Genomic DNA, 25,912 nt, shown 5'->3' with positions numbered 1-25,912 from the left:
ACCCTGGTCTCAGGCTAACACCCTCACTATACACCAGATGTCCTAGGAATTCAATCCTCTCCTTCCAAAACTCACATTTTTACTTCTTTACCACTTCACCATTCTTATAAAAATGTGGGGCACTGATCTAAGGCTTCTGTCATGATCATCCAGATGTTTGGCGAAAATCAACATATCATACTGAAAAATGAGAACACCCTTAACCCCTCCAAAAGATGTTGCATGATCTGCTGAATAACAGAAGTGGCGGACACCAAGCCAAACAGCATTCTACAGAACTGAAATATACCAAAAGGTGAGTTGAAAGCTGTAAAGTGTCAGGAAGCTTCCTCCAACACCACCTGATGGTACACGGGAGCCATATCAATCTTAGAGAACCACTCAGGAACTCTAAGTTCTTCTAAGAGATCCGCAATCCTGGGCAGAGGATGAGAGTCCATCCAATTCTCCTTGTTAAGACTTCTGAGATCAATTCATATCCCCATTTCGTTTACACGCTAAAACCAATGGGGATAATTAAAGACTTGATTCAATTGGCTCGATCACACCTCTCTCCTGTAAGCTATTCAATTCCCTCTTAAGATCATTCCTAAGATTAAAAGGCACGGACCAAGCCTTGTGCTTAACCAGAATGTAATTTTGTTTCACTCTAATCCTGTGTTTGAAACCCACAATCATTCCTAGATCACTTGAAAAAAACATTGCTAAACTCATCAATAAAAGTTAAAGAAGAAGAAGAAGCAGAGAAATCCTTAATGACCAAGACCTGTTCACTAGTGCCAGGTTTAAGTACCACTCCAAATAGTCCCTGGTGGAACCACCCTAAAATCTTCGTGTCTCATACTGCCACATAAATATTGCATTGACTCTTGCATCCCTTAAACTCTAGGACATCTTTGACAAATCCCTCCAACTCAAATCTCCTCTCCTCGTAAGATATAGGAGCTCTGTCTGTAGCAAATAGCACTCTGTTACCCCAAGTCTTCCATAACAAGCCCGACGTGATCATTGTGATGCATGCTCCAGAGTCCACTAATAGGTGCAAAACCTTACCACCAACCACTACATCAAAATACGGATCCACACAACAACTAGGATCTCCTGTCACAACTTCGTCTTCTGTCACCTCAACAATCATATCTTGAAACTTTAGTAAGATGTTAATCACATACTTCCACATCACCCACCACACAGCTAATTTTGGACAGTCGTTTGGGCAAGAATGTGAAAGAAGTCATGAGAGACAATGAGAGGAAAATCACCATAGGTAAACTGTCTCAACCACAGAAAAGGAACACCCAATCTCTCCAAAAAGCATATTTATTCTTTGTTCACTGTTTCTCAGGACAACCAAAAAAGAAGTTGTCTTTTGTTGTACCAAAAGCTGAGGTAACCCGAAAAGCTGGTCACATCTTGGTTAGAATCCTCTTAAACCTTCCTTCACAATAACCTCAAACCCACTATTCCGGCCTATAAATTCTGAGCGGTTGTACAATCACTAGATTTATTGCATGTTGTAAGCTGCAACGCTTTATTGACCAGCCTTCCCAAAACCTCCCTACCGCCTCTCAAGGCCATTTTCAATGCAGCTGCACAATTTGTCAAAGAGATAAAACAGAGCATATTATTCTTATGCAGAGGGTCCTCCATTGGCTACCATTGAAGTTGGCATTGACCTTACAATGAATTGCCTCACACAAAAAGCGATTAGCCTTGGTATACCTAGCTTCACAGAAATACATTACACACAACAAAGGGAACACAATTAGAGATATAGCCAACCTCTTATTAGAGATCCCTAAGACCAAAAAATCAAAAGTCTCAACCACAACATTTCATGTCAAGGTCCCGGAATTTAAAAGCACTTCCATGAACAACTCCAACTCAATTCAAACTCGCTATGCATCAGAACAGGTAAAAAATCCACCCATTAAAATTACATATTAAGATGAAAGAACAAAGTTCTCTGAACTCTTTCCAATAGCCTGTTGTCCTTCTCTCACTAGTTTGTTGTACAATGCTAGAATAAATAAGGCTCTACCCGACCCTACTAAATAAATGTCTGTAATAATATCTATGATGCAATGGAGTCTGCAATCCCTGTATAAACTCCTATCTATAATTTCTTTTTAATACATGGTATTCTGTAATCCCAGTATATAGGCTAGTCTCTAATTTCTTTATAATCGGTGAGTTGTGATGCATCCAGTTGTGATTATAAAAAAAAGACGTCAGAACTTGAACATTATAGCCTATTAGCCCACCATTGCAGGCTATACCGACCATTCAAGGCCCGCTCCCACGTTAAAGACCCGAGGCGAAGGCTACGCAGGGCTCTAAGGCTATTATAACATTCTGCCCTTGGAGGGCAGAATGTTCTAATTTGTAAAATAAAGGCCTCACAGAGCTCGCTATTGGTGTGAACAAACATTGGCATGTTGATGCTCCGGGCTTCACTCGGCCATTAGAAGCCCGGATCACTACATTGTTTTAACGGAGAGCCCAACATTCCAATGTTATAATATAAGGAATTACAGTTGAGCTCTGACATCACTATTGCCGCCGCCAAGACAGCAGCCGAGATGAAACGGATGTCAGGTCATGGAGCATAATTGAAGCATCTGTTTAAAGCAAAGAAAACAGAACGTTTCCTTTCTTTCTTCTGCTTTCTTTTTCTAGCTTACAATGACAAGCAGAGAGAACATGTTTATTTTGTGCACTCCTTAGATAGATACAGAATAGCTAGAAACTTACTGCATGTTTCTACACATTCTGAGCTACTGCAGCTTTTTTTTTAAACTGACTTGTATTGAACCTCTCATATTTCTGTTTCCAACAAATACCTAACAGTTTTTGATGTGTTTAATTTGGCGCTAGAGGTGCTTTTTTTTATTGTTCATGTTTGCAAACATGCTCTCTCTTTCAAATGAAAGAGCTAAGCACCAAGGTGTTAAGTGGTTAGTGGGTAAGATGATGGCATGGCTATGTATTATGTGGGATAAAGAACCTCTGCCAGACATAATAAGGATATTGCAAGTCACATTGGAGTTCCATAGCCTTCCAAAGGAATCAGCTTTCAACCTCGGTCTTTTATATCCTTATGGAACTTCTCAGTGGCTTGCAATAACCATATAATGTATGTCAGGAGATACTTTATTCCTTATGTAAAACATAATTCAATAATTATATACATGATGGGGTATTTTGGTTGCCCAATCGTCCTCCGTCCCTCTTCCGCACGCAGTGTAGAAGAGAATGCATTAGACCAACAGCCCTTCCTTCGGTGAAGCTTGAGCCAATGGTTTGTGAGAAAAACCTAGCACCACACTTTCGGTTTGGTCTCCTTAGCTCTCTTCCATCCCCTATGTACTTACCCTCCTTCATTGGGCAATCCTTCAACGATGCGGTAATGATATACTAATTGCTTTATAACTGGGATCTCTGATTTTAAGGTATCTACCGTTTTGTCATTTTCTTCTGTAGTAATCCATGTGTGTTTTATGCTCAATTTATCAGTGTTTATAAGTATTTTGAAAAATAAAGCTGCAGCTGAAATATTTCTACGTTCATTTAACTGCTAAATGGTGATTTGATGGCACGGCCAAGAGGATGACAAAGTAGGATGAGTCCCAGCTCGTCTCTGCCTTGGCAGCCATCATCAGCCACTATCAATCAATATTTCAAGAGCCGTGCCTGGGGAACAGCTCTTATAAACAATTGCTCCCTGAGAGAAAAATGGGTGGCAGAAGCAGATTCTGCCCAAGGTTGAGCATGATCACTATGGCTCCAAAATATGTGACTCAATAATGCAGGGACAGCAAATTTCTGGCGAGGCGCCCCTTCTTGGCAAGGTCATGGGTGAGGTAGGGAAAACTAGGAGGAGGATGGATCTTATCTACTCTCAGCATCAACTCTCAGTATCAGCGACCATACAGCAAGAAAACATCAAGGCACATTTGGCAGCTGGCCTCCAGCATGGAGCATGGAGCATGGAGCCCTCTTTTCAGCAATAATAGCGAGTGTAGAGAAGGTGAAAGGAACAGAATTTAGCCAAGGTCACACGAGCCTGCTGTGGCCCCAAAATCGTGGCTGGGACTCCATAAAGCCAAGAAGGTGCTTTTAGGGCCTTTAACTGAGAAGGCTGCACAACTCAGACATATTATGCGCACATTAGCTGCTGCCAGGAGGACAACGAGGGCAGGGCGAGGTCAAGTACAGGGAGAGGCAAGACCAAGGACTTTCAAGAGCAGAGCAAGTTCATTAGAAGGTCCTCAAAAATGCCCCTAAGTGAAGAAAGAAGGGGCGAGTGGGGAGCAGCAGCAATTGCAATAAAAAAGTAGGGTGTAAGCATGTATTTGCAGAGGTTAGCAACATAGAAAAATTACAAATTAACCCAGATAAAAATCCTAGAGAAACACTTTAGTGTAAGACCCATCTGGGTGAGAGGAATGAAAGCAACCAAGGGACGTGGGAGTAGTGCAATACCCAATGGGAAGACGTGAAGTTATACAAGAGCTCAATGTGGTGTCCCTAGTCGCCCTTACGGATGCTAGCCAATACCGGAGACAAAAGAGCACAGTGAGGGCCATCAAGCTGACCCTCAGAGCAGTAAAGACAAGAACCCCTCCAAGTTCATATTAATGTGCTGCAACCTTGTGCTGTCAAAGAGATTATCTCCAGAAGCCTGGAGGAGACCCTATACCTTAGTAAGAATCATTGTAAGTGCCCAGTGATCTCAATGTCGCATAGGCGACACCTATAAGGTACAAGAAAGACATCAGAACATTACCAAGCCTAATGGAGGGAGAAAAGATAAATCAGTCAAAGAACATTTTACATGAACTATAGCCGATAAGAAATTCTCAACTGAAGGAAATTCAAGTGGCATGGACCAGAGGACATCCATTCATGCAAATAGGAATTAGACTAAGGAAGCAAAGTCTGGCAAAGTCACCAGACAATTCCTAGAACAGTTTTCACCAAACTTGAGAGCAAACTTTAATGCAATTCACAACTTGGAATAGAGTTCGAAAAAAGATAAAAACACAAGCAGGACCTTAGTGAGAGGGTACACCAGGCTTACGAATACGTAAACAATAATACCAATGAACAGGAATCTCTGAACAAGACACGCTTGCCACTTAGATCAAAACAAAATGCTCTAGGGAATGCTGGATGACACAGAAAATCTCTTGAGAAGACACAATGTGAGAATTTGAGGGGTTTTATCAGCAATGGAAGAAACAACTAATGGAGAGTATTCTCTTTAGGGCTCAGACAGCAATAGGGATCAAAAATTGAAAGAGCATATAGGACCAGAGCTCTTGGACTAAAGGATTTGCATTGTACCAACAACATTAACAAACCTACCATTTTCCTCTGAAGGAAAATAATCATGAGAACAAAAGCTTCAGGCTGTAGAAACCCTACACAAAATGAAACAATCACAAAAACGATGGCGGAAAGTCATAGCACTAAGATGACAGTTGTGACTGCTTGACTTTTTCAAAGCTGAATACACCATTGGGAAAATAGGTGAAACATATTGTGAAGAAGCCAATAAAGCCAGCTTTGCAACTGAATGAAAAGCAGCCAAATCACAAAGATATCTAGGCCAGATAAAAAAAAGTGTCTAGGACACAGAAATGGCGAACTGCTTTCACAAGTTTTACCAGCATCCCACACAGCTATAAAACTGTTTCAAGAATAGAGTCTTAAGATGTCCTTGTCCGCTGAGGAAATAACTGAGGCCATTTCATGCCTAGCTCTGGGCAAGACACTGGGCCTTAAAGGTCTTCCAATGGAGATCTTTAATACCCTCTCAACACCCCTAATATAACCCCTCCTTGACTTATTTACAACCACTAAGGAGGAAGGGTACCTTCCTGTTCGTTTTGAGGAGACACACATAGCAGTGATCCTGAAACCAGACAAACCTGCTGATCAATGTGCCACTTATAAACAACAAAACCAAAATACTTGCCAAGCTTTTTTCTGACCACCTTATTAAAATATTAACAGATCTCATACACATTTACAAAAGCGGATTCATGCCTCATAGATCTACTAGGTCAGTGCTTCTCAAACTTTTCTTAGCACAAGCGACTTTTTAGAGTGACAATCTTTCACAACTCACCTAGCTTAAATGGACAAGAGCCGGGTGATTTTTTAAAGTAACTAAAGCATTGTGTAGCAACACACTGTCATCTACAAACAGCAAATTTACCATTGAAACGACCACTACATATGTGCAGACATACAGTTTTACTGATAGAAACTGTACTGCACATGAATAAAATAATGTGTGGAAATCAGGTTTCAGTGGATATTTTTTATTTGTGCATCACTCAGGATGGTCTCTTGATTTGTTATGATCCTATTAAAATCTGTGCTGCTATCACACTTCAGAATTACAAAACATGTGCTTCATTTTTGCTTTTCTAACTGCTGAATGTATACATTTAATTTACAGGTATTTTCATTCTGTTGAGTTTTATGAAAAAATCCCATCCGCACTTCATGTACCACATCAAGATTGTCACATAATTTCCTTTACTTTTCTTTCTCTGAATGCAAAGTGAGAGTAGTTTGTAAACACCATCCTCCATGTTTAAAACAATATAAGCAGCAGAAGACACAGCCTGACATTTGACCTCCGTCTTTGAATTACAGCAAATGTGACAAGATAAATACAAAATTATAAGGCATCTTTTTTTATTGTTTGGACTCTCCCGTCTCACTAAATATCGTCTCCCGACTTGACCCACAGTTTGGGAAACACTGTACTAAACATAACATTTGGAGGTTGTACAACTCTAATTCACTGGCCAACAAACAGAAAACCTCACTAGTACTCATGTTTGTAGATTTTGAAAAGGCTTTTGATAGCATATCTTGGGGATACGTGTTTGCTCTCCTAATAACTAAAGATTAGGATCAATATTTATAGCGTGCACAAAATTGTTATATAATACACTAAGGCAGGTATAAGGTTGAAGGATGCCTTATCAATCCTTCTTGGTCTGGGCAGGGGCACTAGAATGCGGTGTTCCCTGTCTCGTCTGCTTTATACCTTATCCATTAAGACATTGGCCCAACGCCTCTGTTGGGACCACCGGATATCAGGGTTTTTGCAGGTCTCCTGACTTGGAAGATAAAATATTCCTTTATGCTGGTGATCTCCCACCTTACATGAGTGACACTCACATTTCAGGTCCACAGATCATACATACCCTTAAGGAATTCTATGCACTATTGGGCAGTGTCATTAATTGAAATAAAACCAACTATTCTCACTGCACTCAAAAGCTGGTGGAAATGAATGGTCTGCTCAAGAGTGGATAGTTACTACTCAGGGCCGTTTTAAAATACCTGGATGTTAAAATTACCACATTTGGCAGGCTTGCCTCAATGGAGAATTTCTAAGCAATTCAAGACAAGGTACGAAAATATACAACAGAATGGGTAGCTCTAATGTAATCTATAATGGGACAAGTAGATCTGATGAAAATGATGCTTCTCTCCAATATGTATATCCTCCAGAAATATCCTTACCTCCTTAACTCACCACTTGAGAATTCTCATCTGGCAGGGTAAAGATCATAGGATGGCCTTCACCAAATGTTGCAGATCTGCATATGACAGACTTCTGTCCTTGATGGATCCCTGCTTTTATTACCAAGTGACACCCTTACGAATTATTAATGACTGCATATATGATTCAGCAGTGGACCCCTCATACCAGAGTGTACTGGGTTGAATTATGGACTATGAAAGGTAAATCCCCACTACATTACTTATATCTAAAGAGAGTCAACCCCAGTGATCCATACAATTATTCAGGTATGGAAAACAACACTCAGTTCGCTTAAATGGAGCAGTAAACATACAGGTGAAACTACCTTCTGGGTTGGCATCCAATTACCTCAAATCAAAAATGTATAGTGCTTTAAGAATGGGATTATGTGGGCATATCAAATCTAGGACACACACCCTCTGCAAATATAAGGAAGTCCTTTGAGGATCTGAAATAAGAATTCTTCAAATACCTGCTAGTGAGACAGGCACTTCAACCGTACCCGAAACTTTACTTAGACATTCAAAAATGTAATCCGATGGAGGCCAATCTCACCTTGTCTTTTTTGCCCCAATCACTATATCACTCCTTAATAACCAATTCACGGGATACATTCTCTGTGTGCAAAGTAGAATGGGAGAAGGAGATAGGAATTTACATTTCATGGCCCCTAAAAAGGCAGCTACACCCACTAGATACTGTCTGATACAGTTGAATTATTTACATTATATTTCACTTACCCTCAATACTTCTTCCGTTTACACAGGGGACTTTTTCCACATAGTCTGCTCATGTAGACTGCATCAACCCTTTCGGAATAGAGTACAAAGATACATGCAAAAGATTCAAGGTCGCCCTCTTGCTCGCCACTGTCTCCTTCCCCTGTCTATCTCATTTCTCTCTGTCTCACATCTTTCATTACCTCTTCTTTCATCCCCCTGCTCTTTCATCATCTCTTCTCTCCTTCTACTTCTCTTTCTTCTATTTCCCACCTCTCACTGACTTACTTCTATCTCACCACCTCTAAATTTCTCCCACTTTTACTTCTGTCACCAAAAATGATTCAAATAAATGCAAAGTGTTGGTTTGTTATTTACATTCCAGCTCAAAGCTTCTTTTGCTTAGGACTGTTGCCTAAAAGTAACAAAAAGTCAGTGAAATCTTAAGGATTTTAGGAGTCCAGGGCAAGAAATATTTTGGGCTCCTTGGTTGGGGACCAAATATGATTAATTGTGCTAAAAGCACATTTCTGTAAGCGGACCAGCCCAGCAGCAAATGGAAGCTGTGGGGCTCTCAATAAAATGTACAACTATGGTGCCGATTACGATCCGGTAAAAACCGGGTACGAACCGTCGGTCGGAGCGTATTCTCCGTCCGACTCGTACCCGGTTGTAAAACTTTACAAACATGGAATTACGATTCGCACGGAAACACCATTTCCGTACGAATCGTAAAAAACACCGACCGACGAAAATATGCATACGAATGTGATCCGGGAATGCTGCGACGTGACGTCGGGACGCTTCCAGGCAGCGTTTCACGACCCAGGAAGTACGATTCGAACCGACAGCAGTCCGGACGGCAATATTTTCACGGCACCCAAAAAGTGCCGGAAAATTGAAGTACGGCGCGAAACGACCAGAGTAGGTGGGCCGGTAAGCGCCGTACCCCCCTAGCCCCCGTACGTTCGAGTCGACCCCCCCAGCCCCCGTATGTACGCGCCGACCCCCCCAGCCCCCGTACGTTCGAGTCGACCCAGCCCCCGTACGTTCGAGTCGTACCCCCCGTGTATGTACACCCGTGTACGTGTCGAACTGTACGTGTCGAACCCCCCCGTGTATGTACACCCGTGTACGTGTCGAACTGTACGTGTCGAACCCCCCCGTGTATTTACACCCGTGTACATACACGGGGGGGTTCGACACGTACAGTTCGACACGTACACGGGTGTACATACACGGGGGGTACGACACGTACACGGGTGTACATACACGGGGGGTACGACTCGAACGTACGGGGCTGGGGGGGGTCGACTCGAACGTACGGGGCTGGGGGGGGTCGACTCGAACATACGGGGCTGGGGGGGGGTTCAGCGCGTACATACGGGGGCTGGGGGGGGGGTCGCCCCATACCGGGCACCTGTTTGGACGTCTCCATGGTTGCTATGGGAGTTCGGTGCGGACGGTCTTTTTACCATACGGTTGTAAAATCGGACGCCCGGGACGGATCGTACTTGCACGGTCGGACTTCGCTTTTCACGTTTGTACGGCAAATCGTCCGAGGACGTGTCAGACACTTTTTCCGACCCGAGGACGTGTGGGGAATAATTCCCAATGCGATTCATATGGACTTTTTCCCATGCGAACCGTACTTGCCAGTTTGTACGGCACTTGTACGATTCGTATGGTAAAAAGACCGGATACGAGTCGTACGGGAATTTTTTTTACCGGATCGTAATCGGCACCTATGTTTTTAATAAATGGTTAAAGGACCGCAAGGGGGGGTAAGCAACCACGGAGTGAGTAGGGGATGCAGCAGAGATTGGGTGAGGGGGGACTCAAGTAAAATAAAAATAAATCCAGCGAGGGTAGAAGAGATTAAGAAGGAGGGTAAACGTAGCATGTAATGGAGAGAGCAACATGTGGTGTGGTAGATTAGTGAAGGAGATGCACTGGAGAGAGAGAGCAGCACATGAGGGAGAGAGTAACACCGAGCATGGGTCAGGTAAATGGTATGGAAGCAGCAAATGAGGGAGAGAGCTGGAAAACTTATGCAGTTTCATGAAGTGCTTAATAGGAAAGGACACAAGTCAGTCAATCAAAAAAATGTTAAATAGTCTATGCTCCAGTGGAGGGACAAATACAATAAGAGGAAGGCAAACCATTCAACAAGAAGCAAGCAAATGAGAGTGACAATACAAATAACAAATGGTAACACACAGACAGGCTCTAAGCCCATTGTACATTTTTGTTATGTCCCACAAGATGCTTTATCCTACGCACAGCTAAATGCTGTTGTGTGGGCGAGACCTAAAACACCCTCTTTTATCCACCTCAGATTGCCATGTCCTCTTTTCTCATTCTGGCACCACCCAACCAGCTTCTTCTTCAGCTATTCCACGCTGTTAAGTTGCAATTATATAGCAATGTCATCAAAGACTGAAACAGGTTTCTTTCCATTACAGCCATTTATTCGGAAATAAACACAATGCGTAATGTAATTAAATTTGAATGTTTTATATTTTACAAATCAATAATCCAAAATGTTACACAAATGCTCACTAAGTCACTCTTTTAGGTTGGCATGACAGATTTAGTTGTGTACCAGTGCTCATGTAAATAAGAAAAAATACTTCAAGGAAGGCATTGAGTAAGCATCTTTCAGCCGCTGCTTTGTTAAACAGTCCTTCAAATTTTGGATTAAACCACAGAACAACCATGTGCTAGTTACATAATTTTACTTCTTTTCACCTAATTCTGAATCAAGAAGTTGCAAATATAGTAAGGCAAAGAAGGCCTCCTTGGACAGTTGGGAAAAGTGTAAATGAACTAGAGTGCCAATGATTGAGATTCCTTGGGGGGTAAATCCCCACATCTAAAATGGCCATCACATCACATTGACTCAGCAAGCATTTTGAGCAGGGTTGAGCACAAGACCTGCATGTTCTTTGATTCCCCTTTTAACCATGTTATTTCTCTGGAAAGATGTGCTTCAGATGCCTTATTGGTAAAACCAGGAGTCATTATGAACTAGTTGAATACCTGCTTTAGTGGTGCATTTAACCAAGCTCTCTTGAAAAAATGGTCATCTTAAAACAGCTTTTATTTCAAAGCCCCTAGATTCCCATGCCTCTTGTAATCCCTCTTTGGATTCCAGGAAATTCTTAATAAAAGGTTAATTTGAAATCTTACATTCCAAATTAACTTTCAGCGAGTGACTGATGAGTAATCATGCTGCATTAGATAAAGAGCTTTCCCATAATTTGACTGGCAGTTTTGTTTATAGCCACTATTGTACTACTCAATGTGCCATCATTTTAAACTGAGATTTACCCTATCTTCTAAATAGTATCCCACCACGTGGTTGTTATAATACTGATTCTCCTGTATTAGGAACACATTTCTCAGTGTGCCAGCCCACTTTCAAGAATCCATCTCAATCTTCTACTACCTTGGGCTTGGCTGTTGAGAAATGTTCCACCATGCCAAAGGGGTGTCATACCTTCTCAACTACTCCCCTGCGTTTTACTCTTTCTCATCAGCTTTACCCCCAAGTGTCTTTTTCTGGCCTGATACTAGCATATATTCCCTCTTTGGACTCTAAATATTAAAGTCCTACTCAACTTAACATTTAGGTAGTTCACTGGTTGGGCTCTTGTTTGGATGGTTCTAGGAATCTTTTTCATAATCTCATCATGGTCAAGAATGTCTTGTGGATAGGGAATAATCCTTCAACCAGGGGATTGTGTTATTTGTAAGTCTTGTCTGTGGTTTTGGTACTTTTTAATTTGCACCTTGGCCAATCTCCTAAAGGTAGTATGACATCACTTCCCCTTGTTTTGTTTTTTAATAAACTACCTACTATTAAAACACCAATCAAAGCCCCTTTTGTCATACTGACAGCTATCTCTGTATAGGAGCCCATTCATCCTATACCTTTGTCCAGTATGTTTAAACCTCTAGACGCTATGAACTGCAACGATTGACTCCTATCGCCCTCCTCAAACATTGAATGCCCTAATGGTTGACTGTTGGCCTCTAAATCTAACTCTGTTGAAGTTGCAATAGCTACTTTAAACTTAAATATGATTTCTTGGAACATTGCTTATCATCCAAATAAGACAATATAGATTGGGCTTCTTTTGTCAAACAATTTGATAATGAGTCTTTTAACTTTTTTAGATGATTATTCTTCCTTTCTGGTTCAAGATATCCCCTCTAGTTCAGGAACTCTGAAGGGTAGTTTATTAACCTTGCTATCTGTAACATTAAATTGTAATAAATCCACATTAGCTATGAAATCCTCTGATTTTCAGGTTATCTTACTTCAATTCAGAAATAAAAACATTAGTTAGTGGTGGACTTTTACAATGAGAACCCCAGCAAAAGTAGTATTTGATATGTTAAATCATTCTGCCTTTTTCTCAATGATCTTCAAATACAAATTTCATTTTTATTTGTTTTTGATTATTATTTTAATATACATGTGTGTCTAAAAATGTGGCTTCTCAATTGTAAGTCCTAGCAGTCTATTTCTAGCAAATAATTACACGTTATTGTGAAAATCACAAGGGTACGCCTCTAACACATTGATGAACGATTTTAATCTATTCAATTGTCATGAGTTTATTATGACAGATAACTCATTAGTTCCCACTTTTGCAGAAAGAGATTGCTCCAGTACTATCAACTATATTTTTATTCCTGAAAGGCTCTAAAATATATTTGGTAAATTTAAAGTCATTATCAACGCCCTGAGTGATCATGATCTACTTTATACTGCCCTTGATTGATCTCATTTTAATCCTGAAGGTCTGTCTAACTACCCAAGGGTTGAAATGACTATTGACAATTGGTCAAGAACCCAACGGCCTCTGGTAAATGTAACTTCATTATTAATATTACACATATTAACTGATTTGCAGTTGCTATATGGAAGTACTTTCTTGTCTAAGTATGGACATTGATCATCTATCCATTTTATCAACTTTTTATATAATTTCTGAAACTATAAGATATTTATTAACCTCCAACAATTAAAACGAATACCAGGTGCACCAACAAATGGTTTGAAGTTATTTGCACTCATTGATCTCCATTTTAAACATAAGAAAATTCCTCGAGACAAACTCAAAATCTCTCGGCGTAGACTTGATTATCAATCACTTATTAAGTTCAGCAAAACAGAGCTTAGAAAGGAAGCTCAAGATAAAAGGGATACCTCATCTGGCCCAAACAGCCACAAGTCTTGTGAAGAGTCATTAAGTCTTCCTTTTTAGGAGAGATTCATCCACCTCTATGTGTTTGTTTTATTAAAGCAGGTGATTGGGTTGTGCATTTTATTAAGATATATTCAACAAAGGAGACCACCTCTGTCTCATTAGTTATTGACTTTCTTTCCTCGGAGCTACTGCTTATTATTCCTCTATTCTTTACTTAGAGGAAGTGACCAAAGATTCTAATGGCAGTCTCAAATGTAAAGTATCAGGCTAAAGAAGAATAATAGTGAACTTTGGACCCCACTTTTACATTGATATTTAATACTGCTTCTCATAGTAAATTTCCAGAATGATGGCCTCAGTTCATTATAGTGGCAGTGTTCAAGAAACGATATAAAGGTGATCATCCTTGTTATCGACCAGCATCTTTAATCAACCTAATAGTCTAAGTGGATGGAATAGTTTTGAGGAAACAGCTGTCCATGAAGCCAAACAAAACAATATAATATCTAGCCTTCAATATGAGTATCGGCCAGGCTTATAAACTTTAGATTAATACCTCAACCTATACATGACCATCAGCTAAAATATAGTAGCCTTTCAAGGATCCATTCACATTTCAGAACAAAATTAATTCTGCAGTTTTTTGTGTACTATTCTCTAAAGACATCAGGTCCTATTCACCTTGGAAGATCTATGTGCAGAGGTTTTCATACATGTAGATGTCTGACTATGAATGGGCGAAAATCTTCACCGCTAAGAACTTTGATTATTATTTAGGGTGGGTGTGACCTTGTTAGGATGAGTCCTTAAAATCACTAAATTAAGCAAAGCGCATCACCCTGGTAGCTACGGCAAAGAGCACACAGACTTAACTTAGGGCAATGTAGAACGTTTTTTATGGAGTATCAAAACAGTATTAAAGTCAAAATGCAAACTGATGTAGAAAAATAGAGTAAAAATGAATCCATAAAATGACACCAAAATTAAGAAAATCCAATAAGGGGACCCGGAGATATGAATTTTACAAATATTAAGTCGGAATAGTGCCAAAAAGCATAAAGTGTCAATGGGTGTCAAATATAGGAGCAGACCAAGACCTAGAAGCAATTTGATGCTGTTAAAAGGTAGTTCTGACCATCTGAGCCACCCTGATTTTTCGCTTTTTGAACCCCTATTTGTTGAGCTTTTACTGTGGGATAGCCTCATAAGTTGGGACTCACCAACAGTGAACTCATGATGAAAGGGACTGCATGTGCACAAGTGTAAGGGTTGTGCAGGGGAGATTCCTGGTGTGAGCAGCCCAGGAGCAGCTACAAATTGAATGGTGCGGCTTATGCAGAACTGGGTGGTGACATGGAATAGGCTTTCTACAATGGGAAAAAACATTTGAGAGAAAGTCCGTGTGCTTTACTGTTTTCACTCCATTACTCTCCTATGAGGATAGGGAGCACATGGGCTAGTTTCACTTTCCTAGGGCCTACAAATTCCAGACATGCACTAAAGTCCACTGTAATGCATGTGAGAAGAAGTATTCTGCAGAGTCCAAAGTCATATTTGTACTGCTTTTGGGTCATCCAGTCAGCTCATAACCAGGGCCTGGGTGGGGCTGACCCTGCCAGGCTGATTAATGACCTACCTCCCCAAGTTGTAGGATCAGAGGCCCAGCCCTGCACAACAAGCATTCCAAGGGCGAAGGCCTCCTCTCCAAGAAGAGAGGATGGGTGAAGCTACAGGTTAATCCATCAGCAGCTGTCACCTGGTGCCAGGCACCAAGCGGCTCTGGAGGGAAGGGAGAGGGGTGGAAGGGTCTTTCAGAGACCATGTGGCATGAGACCCCTGGACTATGCCATTTTGAACAAACCCAGGGGCCTGGGCAGGAAGGAGGGAGCAGGGGCAGAGAAGTGATGTGTCGATTTGTGAAAGGGCAGAGAGAGACTTCCTGACAGCCCCCTCTCCATGCATTTTAAAAAGAGTTTGCACAGGAAGAGGAGCTCTCTCTGGGGTGTGGTCTGCTGAGGACGACTGGTGCTGGAGTCTGGCACCATGGGCAGCTGGGAGGAAGAACCTACAGACTGGCCCAGGACCCTGACTTGCGCCAAAAGGGGAGACCGGGACAAGTGACCAGAAGCCTGGGCCTCTGCTCAAGGAGAAGAGAGGCCCAGGAAGAGAGCTAGGCAAAAGCTCCCTGTTGAATTCACCCTCTGTGAGACCAGGAGGGCAAACAAAAGTGCTCCCAGTGGCTAGGGCTATCCACCAGGAGTGAGAAGAGGTGAAGATTGAGAAAATCGGCAGCCTGGGGGCCAATATATTCCCCCCAAAAGGTAGGCAACATTTGACCTTTCATGGGACCGACGACGAAGCGCGTGGGGCTCCGCCGCTGGTCGCAACTATGCCCCCGGGGTAGGTCGGGTCCTGGGGGCTGCCCCAGAAGAAGTAAAGCCGTGAAATCACCCAGGAAGGGGCCAGGAACCCACCCTGGCCCCTGGAGACGTTGGGGGAGGGGGAGAGCCGACACCCCCCCTGAAGAAGTAAAGTAGGGAGCGCCATTGAGCTCCCCGTGAACTTGCCCAGGAAGGGGCCAGGGGCCCACAATGGCCCCTTGTGATGTTGGGGGAGGGGAGCGCTGTCACACCCCTCAGAGAACATAAGTCGGGTCAAACCATCACGCTCCCTGCGAAGATGCCTGGGGGGCCCGGGATCCCAATCCCGGGCCCTGAAGCATGAAGCTAAGTCGGGGAGTGCCATAGCACTCCTCGTGTAGTATGACCCCTGGGGGCCCTGGACCCCATCCCTGGGCCCCGACGTGAAGAGGCCCCACTGGACTGGCAGGAGACTCCGTGTCTCCCCACCGGAGTGGGCAGACCAAAAGTGACACTCCGGCTCCCGTGGCCGCACCAGAGGGCGCGGGCCGTGGGGGGAGCTGGCAGGAGCCACCGGGGGTGGGCTCCCCAGGTGGCTCTCGAATGCAGGAAGGAGGTGGTGCGGGGGTCCTGGGTGGGACCGAGCCCCAAAAGGAAAAGGCAGGACCAGCGGGGGTGGGCTCTCCGAACTGCAGCACTCACCTGGGAGTCTGGGTGGGACCAGGCCCCCCACTGAGGCCAGGAGATTCTGTGTGAGGCCGACAGGGGCAGTGCGGCTCTCCCCAGAGCAGCGGGAGAGTCTCTACTATAATATTCACAGGGCTGGAGATGAGCGCCCCATAATGCCTTGCAGGCCTGGACCGGTCTGCAAGGAAATTCAGATCGTCCTCGGCATGTGTTGGCCCCAGGACGGGGTCACCGCCAGGTGTGTGCAAAGGTGCAGGGGGAGCTGCTGTCAGGATTGCCGATTCCAGCGTCACCGAGTTGTGAGTGACTTCCCCATAGCGTCTAGCTATCGCGCATGCGCGATAGCAACGAAACAGTAGAAAAGCCTGCCGTTCAGGAACCTCGGGGCTTCGCGTTCTAGTGTTGCCCCGCAGGCGGTTCCCTGAACTTCCTGTATCCTGTTTCCTGGTTTTTCGCTTGGCGTTCGTCTCGGAGGACCGGGACATTCTACACTACCTGCATCGCTTCGAGTGTTTGCAATCCCCTTCTTTTTTCGGTCGTTTGTATGAGAGCCGTCTCTCATATTTCAGAGCTCTGTTTCCCCTCCTTTTTTGTGCGTTCGTTATATTGGTGCCGAGCCTCTGTGTTGGCTGTAACTGGACGCGAGCTGCCCCTAGTTTCGGGACTTTGGTGTTTTAGGGTCAGAGCGCTCCGCCCACCTTGCCGGATTTTGTCCCGCGGGCCGGCCGGGTGTCTCTGCCCTGTCCCCTTCCTCCCAAACTGCTCCCGTGGACCTGCCAGTTACCCCCTAAGGAGGCTCTTGTTCACCTTACGCCGCATTGGTCCTGACCTGTCTTCCTGAGTTCCTTCCCTGCTGCATCTTCCAGATTCTAGCTGTAGAATCCTCTACAGCATTTGATCGGACTCCTTGTTCTGTGAAGACATCTGGATACCCTTGTAAGATAAGTGGTCGGAAGGGGGAAGGGAAGTAGTGTTTTCAGATATTCATGTGGGTGTATTACTATATGGTTGCCTTTATCTATCCTAGGGACATCCTCCTACAGTCCTGAAGGGAAACTACGTCTAGCCTGTACCCTTTCCTGACCTCTTCAGTCCTTCTGTGCAACTATCTAGAATAAGCAAGCTGTTAGTTATAGGTAACTAGATAGCAGAGCTATACATTAAAGAAGGGTTAAACTAGGGGTATTGTAGGCCCTTATTTAGGACCTTATATATAGTTCTTCTTACCTTTTTCAGAACCTTGCTCCAAGAACACAGACACAGTTCCACAGAAAAGGAAGCAAGAAGATTGCAGCTCCTGTGTTTTTCCCCTCTATCCTTGTTTTGTTTCCCCTCTTTCCGCCACCTCCTCTGCGCTCTAGAGTTTGATAGACGCAGTAGGGTGGGGTGGAAGGTTGGGACCTTTCTACGCCTGAAGTTGGGATTCCTTGACGTCCCTGCAGAAATTCGACTGGGTAAGATCCTTACAGAACGCGAAGCCCACGTGGTGCGTTCTGCCCGGACGTCATGGAATTACAACAAGTGACCTTGGCGGATCTCGCCAACATGATTGGGAATCTCCAGGCAGAGACCCAGGCATTGGCCTTGCGGGTAAACTCTATACAGAGGGAAACACAAGGGGAGGGCAGTTCAAGGGCTTCCGCTCCCGTGATACAGGTCACTACTCCTCCCTCAATCCCTCTTGCACCGCCTGAGAGGTTTACAGGCGATTCCTCCAAATTTAACACATTCATTAGCCAGTGTCAATTGCATTTTACTTGCAAAGCTCCCTGTTTTCCCACTGATCAAGCTAAGGTAGCCTTTGTGATATCATACCTAGGGGGTCCAGCTGCCAATTGGGCCATGCCGTTAATAGAAAGAGACGACCCTCTGCTACAGAATTATGGGGCTTTCAAGGATGAATTTAAGAAATTGTTTGATAAGCATACTTACACTCTCACAGCTGATACGGATTTGCTCTCCCTCAAGCAAGGGACCGCTGAGATTGCCACCTACATCACTTCTTTCCAGCGACTAGTAGTAGAGGCGGGTTGGCCAGAGGAAAAACGAGGTACTCTGTTTTATAGGGGACTGAGGGAGGAGATCAAGGATGCTTTGTCTCATATAGTGGATCTCCCTCGTTCTTGTAAGGATCTCATGGACCTAGCGGTACAAATAGACCATCGTCTGCAAGAACGTAAAAAGGAAAGAGGAAAGACAGAGGTCAGGGTAGTGACAGTCAGGGAGAAGAAACCTGATTTCCCATCTACTGGTGAGGAAGCAGAACCCATGCAGATTGGGATTGTGAGAGGACCTCTGACTCCAGACGAGAGACGCCGGCGGCGAGAAAACCGACTATGTCTTTATTGCGGTAAGGCGGGACACTTTTTGAGATCCTGTCCCACCAAACCGGTGCCCAGCAAGAAGTCGGAAAACTAGGAAGCCCGGAGACCTGCGAGACAAGGACTTCGGGTTATTCAGGTTTGAGTGTCTCCTCTTCTGATCCCATAGCGTCTTCTTCTGGTCATTTCTTTATCCCAGCTAGATTGTTCTGGAAACAAGGACAGGCTAACACTCCCATTATGCTAGATTCAGGGGCTACGGGGAATTTTATGGACAAGGCTTGGGCCCAGGAACATCACATTCAACCACTAAACAAGGGGTATGGAGAGACAGTCACCACTATAGATGGAAGTGTGTTAAAGTCAGGACCCATCACACACAAGACAGAATCTATCAAGGTTCTCCTAGAATCTAATCATGTGGAGCAAGTGGAATTCGATCTGATCCAGTCACCGCAGTTTCCTGTTCTCTTAGGCTTACCCTGGTTAAGGATGCATAATCCCCTTATAGACTGGCATAACGCCACCTTACGGTTTCGTCCAGAGTGTTGTCAAGCACATACCCTATCTCTGAGTCCACACAAGGAGATTATGATGACGGAGAAGGAAGAAATGTTGCCAACGGTATATCAAGATTTAAGTTCTATTTTTGACCCAAAGGAGGCCACTTCCTTACCACCCCACAGACCCTTTGACTGTCGCATCGACCTTCAAGCAGGAGCTAAGATCCCATTCAGTCGAGTCTATTCTCTGACTGAAAAGGAGAATCTGTATTTGCGGGAGTATTTGGATAACATGCTTTCCTTAGGGTTTATTCGTCCCTCCAAATCCCCTGCCTCTTCCTCTCTGTTTTTTATCCCTAAACGCGAAGGGGGTCTGCGTTGTTGCATAGACTACAGGGCCTTAAATAAAATAACCATAAAGAACAGGTACCCTCTTCCACTCATCTCTGCTCTCCTAGATAGAGTAAAAGACGCCCGTGTGTTCACGAAATTGGACTTACGGGGGGCTTACCATTTGGTACGTGTGGTAGAGGGGGATGAGTGGAAGACGGCTTTTTGTACCAAGTATGGACTTTTTGAATACTTGGTTATGCCATTTGGGCTTTGTAATGCGCCCTCCGCTTTTCAGTTCTTCATAAATGAAGTGCTTAAGGACATGTTAGACGTCTGTGTGATTGCCTATATCGATGATTTGTTGATATATTCACAGTCACTCAAGGAACACATACCGCATGTCAGACAGGTGTTACAGCGCTTGCAAGACAATCAGTTGTACTGCAAGTTAGAAAAGTGTACGTTCCATGTACAGTCTGTTCCCTTTCTGGGGTTTATCATCTCTCCCCAGGGGTTGCAAATGGATCCACAAAAGGTGGAAGCCATCTCAAGGTGGCCTGCCCCACAAAAGATCAAAGATATCCAACGATTCATTGGGTTTGCCAATTTTTATCGGCGCTTTATCGATGGCTTTTCTAGGTTAGTGGCACCGATTACACGGTTGCTCAGAAAGGGGACTCCATTCTTGTGGTCAGATGAGGCTGAGAAAGCATTTCAAACCCTGAAGGAGGCATTCACCCAGGCCCCAGTACTTCAACACCCAGACCCGAGTTATCCATTTGTGTTGGAGGCAGATGCCTCACAAGTTGCGGTAGGTGGGGTCCTGTCACAAGCAGATAAGCACACCGGAGAATTGCACCCAGTAGCCTTTTTTTCACACAAGTTAAACCCCGCGGAGATGAACTATGCGGTGGGAGATAAGGAATTACTGGCCATTAAGAAGGCTTTCGAAGAATGGCGACAATACCTACTAGGAACCAAACATACGGTGACTGTTTATACAGATCACCGTAATTTACAATTCCTAAAGTCAGCTAAAGCCTTGTCAATGAGACAGCTCCGTTGGGCCCAATTCTTTAGCGAATATGATTTCACAATCCAATATCAGGCGGGTAGAAAAAATGGCAAGGCAGATGCTATGTCCAGATTAGGTTTCGAGGTCCAAGAAGAACAGGCAGAACCTCCGGCAATCATTTCGCCAGACAAGATCATAGGAGTATTATCTGAAAAGGAGTTCCTCCTGGAAGTAGTGAGGGAACAACAGAGTGAGGAAGGGCAGGAGGTGATCCAGACGGTAGAACCTGAGAGTCGAGATGGTATTCAGTATGTACAGGGGGGGATAGTCCTTACTACTCCGAACCTGCAAAGACAGGCTTTAGAATGGTGTCATTCTCATCCTTTGGCCGGGCATCCCGGGATTAAGAAGACCCTTGATAATGTGCGACGCCATTTTTGGTGGTCTACCTTAGGCAAAGACGTTGAGCAATACGTCAAAACCTGTCATGTATGTGCTCAAAGTAAAACATCTCATCAAAACCCCATAGGGCTGCTCCAACCCTTACCCAATCCTCCTCTTCCGTGGCACACGGTGTCGTTAGATTTTATCGTAGAACTCCCTCCTACGTCTAAGGGCCATAACACACTGTTAGTTGTGGTGGATTTGTTCACAAAGACTGCCCACTTCATTCCCTTAAGGGGATTACCCACGGCAGCGGAGCTTGCAGTTGTTTTCTTACAGCAGGTGGTCAGGCTACACGGGTTCCCTTCGGTGGTAATTTCAGATAGGGGTGCCCAGTTTGTTTCTCGTTTTTGGCAACAACTCTGCTCCTTACTACAGATTGATGTGAGACTATCTTCCAGTCACCATCCGCAGACGGATGGGCAGACTGAAAGAGTCAATCAGTGTTTTGAACAGTATGTGCGGAGTCAGTCCTTACACTCACACAGTGATTGGGATAAGATGGTGTGGGTGGCGGAATTCGCATATAATAACAGTCAGCATGCTTCCACAAGATACACCCCTTTCTTTTGTTCATCAGGGTATCATCCAAAGGCTTTCATCTCTCCGAGGTTATCATCTTGCACCGCACCGGCAGTTAGTGAGTTCATTCAAGAGATCCAACAGATACATCAGCTGACACATACCAATTTAGACAAAGCTAAGGCAGCGTACAAGAAGGGAGCAGATAGACATAGACAGACAGAACCAGAATATAAGGTGGGGGATGAAGTATGGCTGTCAACCAAATACATTCCTTTGAAGGGGTCTTGTAAGTTTCGACCTAAGTTCCTTGGACCCTACCCGATCTCTAGAGTCATCAATCCCGTGGCAATGGAACTAAAACTCCCTGAGACCATCAAGGTACACCCAGTTTTTCATGTGTCACTGATCAAACCTGTAGAACCCGGTACTCGCCTGCCTTCTCACCCAGCTCCGGTGTTGGTAGACGGTGAAGAAGAGTACGAAGTGGAATCCATCATTGACTCTCGAAGGAGTAGACGCCGTTTGCAGTATTTGATACACTGGAAGGGGTATGGAATTGAAGAACGTACATGGGAACCTGCCAGTCAAGTACATGCTCCTCATTTGATACGTTTGTTTCACAGGAGACATCCACACAAGCCCAAACCCGTGGGAGGGGTGTTGGGGGGGATGTACTGTCAGGATTGCCGATTCCAGCGTCACCGAGTTGTGAGTGACTTCCCCATAGCGTCTAGCTATCGCGCATGCGCGATAGCAACGAAACAGTAGAAAAGCCTGCCGTTCAGGAACCTCGGGGCTTCGCGTTCTAGTGTTGCCCCGCAGGCGGTTCCCTGAACTTCCTGTATCCTGTTTCCTGGTTTTTCGCTTGGCGTTCGTCTCGGAGGACCGGGACATTCTACACTACCTGCATCGCTTCGAGTGTTTGCAATCCCCTTCTTTTTTCGGTCGTTTGTATGAGAGCCGTCTCTCATATTTCAGAGCTCTGTTTCCCCTCCTTTTTTGTGCGTTCGTTATATTGGTGCCGAGCCTCTGTGTTGGCTGTAACTGGACGCGAGCTGCCCCTAGTTTCGGGACTTTGGTGTTTTAGGGTCAGAGCGCTCCGCCCACCTTGCCGGATTTTGTCCCGCGGGCCGGCCGGGTGTCTCTGCCCTGTCCCCTTCCTCCCAAACTGCTCCCGTGGACCTGCCAGTTACCCCCTAAGGAGGCTCTTGTTCACCTTACGCCGCATTGGTCCTGACCTGTCTTCCTGAGTTCCTTCCCTGCTGCATCTTCCAGATTCTAGCTGTAGAATCCTCTACAGCATTTGATCGGACTCCTTGTTCTGTGAAGACATCTGGATACCCTTGTAAGATAAGTGGTCGGAAGGGGGAAGGGAAGTAGTGTTTTCAGATATTCATGTGGGTGTATTACTATATGGTTGCCTTTATCTATCCTAGGGACATCCTCCTACAGTCCTGAAGGGAAACTACGTCTAGCCTGTACCCTTTCCTGACCTCTTCAGTCCTTCTGTGCAACTATCTAGAATAAGCAAGCTGTTAGTTATAGGTAACTAGATAGCAGAGCTATACATTAAAGAAGGGTTAAACTAGGGGTATTGTAGGCCCTTATTTAGGACCTTATATATAGTTCTTCTTACCTTTTTCAGAACCTTGCTCCAAGAACACAGACACAGTTCCACAGAAAAGGAAGCAAGAAGATTGCAGCTCCTGTGTTTTTCCCCTCTATCCTTGTTTTGTTTCCCCTCTTTCCGCCACCTCCTCTGCGCTCTAGAGTTTGATAGACGCAGTAGGGTGGGGTGGAAGGTTGGGACCTTTCTACGCCTGAAGTTGGGATTCCTTGACGTCCCTGCAGAAATTCGACTGGGTAAGATCCTTACAGCTGCAGGAGCAACGCAGTCTCCCCCAGCACAAAGAGGTGAAGTCTCTGAGGGACTGGAAAGAAACAACCCCTCAAGGGCTCAGCCAGCAATCAACCTTCCCCTGGGCTGAGCCCCTTCAGGCACCCCGCCCCACCCCCCCTACAGCTGGGGGGGTGGGGCGGGGTGCCTGAAGGATTGCCTCAAGGATTGCCTCAATGTGTGAAAGTCTGTGCTGGGGATGTTGGGAAGAGGGCATCCCCTGGAGGTGAAGAGGTGTAATGGCACCAGAAATGCATTTACCCATGTTATTTCTTTTTAGAGGGACTGGAAGTCACATGTGTAATGTGAAGTACCTGTATAAGGTGATGTCATAAGCGAAGTGGGGTTATGTTGCCAGACACCCCTGATAGGGTGTTTGGCTGTATATGCTTAATCCTTTGATTCAACTGTGATGCTTTTTAGGGGCTTTAATTGCAATGCATTACAACTGTTATCAGCTATGATAAGTACCTCATTTAAAGTGATGCCAAAACATGTATTCTTGCTACTGCGTTAGGTGAGGTACAATCCAGACTGTTAACTACTAAGATGTAGAGGTGCATACTGTATGGTCAGTATACAATGCTCAGTCAGGGTTATGTGTCCCCAGGGCAGGTGCACCCATTTTTAAAGCTTGTTGAGATGATGGGGTGGGTCGCCACTGGGATGGTGCCATTTGGCAAGTCCTTCGCTCCAGGTCGTGTCAACCCACGGCGTTAGGGGGCAAGATGATGTGCATACATGGGAATGGTGGTACTAGGCCCCACCCCCCCTGTGGGAGGGGTGGAGATGTTATACAATGTCTCAAAGTAATTCCAACAGCTTATGTATATTTGTAAATTGGTGCATAGTATTAGGTAATGTGTGTGTTTAATAAATGTACTCTTACTGTTATAAAGCAAAGTACAGACAGGACAATCAATTATTGAGTGTTATTTCTGATCACCTGTAATGGCGATTACTAGCCTACACCACCTCCCTTGAGTAAGCCTTAGACTGCTCTGCAACGCTACCCTCTGAGAGTCAAGCGCTGCAATAGGGTGTTTGGTTCCCAGTGAAGGACAAATGTGACATGTTATTTGTGCTGGCCTCACAGATACTGCCTCGTTTTCCAACAGATGCTGACCGTGATGAAGCGCAGATTGGATACACCACAGGTTCATCTTGGTCAAGGTTTTTACCTTCTGATTTTAGTCTTTTAAGTCCCAATCCACTACAGAGGTACACTTTTAAGGCTCCGTAGGGCCTCAGGGGAGGTCCTCAGAGGCTCACGAGGTCTAATACATTGGCAAGCAGCAGGGTCCTGTCCATGTCCTTATGCCACGTGTCAGTAGGGCAGTTGCAGGTAAAGACCTCTTGTAGCTTGTTGTGTCCCTGATGTTTAAACAGGAGGTCTGCTTACTGACCCTTGCAGTTAATTTCTTTTTTACTGGGAACAGGAGGGAGCAGGTCCAGTCTTTCAGGGCTCCTCTCAGGTCACAGATAGCAGGTCAAGTGCTCTTCTTTTCATCCGCAGGCCCAGTAGTGTTGTGAAGTGGGTGCCACATTTATGCATGGCATGAGCTAGTAGGTGGAAATGATAATGCGGCATGCCCTAACCAGTGGGACAATAGGTCCTGGGCCAACCTTACCCACTTTTAAAGATGGTGAAATTCTTTAGCCACCCTAAACTTGGGTTCTGAGATTTGGAGGTGTGTATGGGGAATGATATCCCTGTGTCTCCAGCATCTAACACTGAAGTCCAGTTTGAAGCAGATACTGAAACCCCAATACACCGAGAGCCAGTGGTCTGTTTTCCCTTCATTTCATGTACACCCCAGTATCATTTGTAAAACCTGGAGACACATATCTGCTAGAACAACAGTAAGAGTTTCTATCAACCAGACAGTAAATACACAAGAATTTTTTTGCATCCTGTTTCCTTTCTTTAATATGCATCTCAAAGCATTATATGGAACCCCAGCAGATCTGCCAAGCAGGATTTGACACTCTAATGTCAAAAAGGGTAGTCAAGTCCCCACCCTGCATATTGTGTGCTGAATACTGGCTGGCAACAGTTGGAGACCAAATGCAAATTTAGCCTTTGGCAGCTTCAGGCAGAGTAAAAGGTATCCACGACACGGCTTCTGTACATCGCTAAATATCAGATATCTCTTAAGAGTTAAAGAGGCTTCCTCTGCCAGGTCCCCTACACCCTTACATGTCCAACACTACTCCACAGCTCTTGTACACTGCCACAGCGTCTACTCCTCCACAAAACCTTTACTTCTCAAAACTCCCTTAATAGCACCTTTAGCTGCCAAGACTCTC

The sequence above is a fragment of the Triturus cristatus genome, chromosome 10, assembly GCF_964204655.1.
Source record: "Triturus cristatus chromosome 10, aTriCri1.1, whole genome shotgun sequence".
NCBI lineage: Eukaryota > Metazoa > Chordata > Amphibia > Caudata > Salamandridae > Triturus > Triturus cristatus.
The sequence above is the reverse complement of the archived record's forward strand: the minus strand, read 5'-3'. Positions refer to the sequence as shown.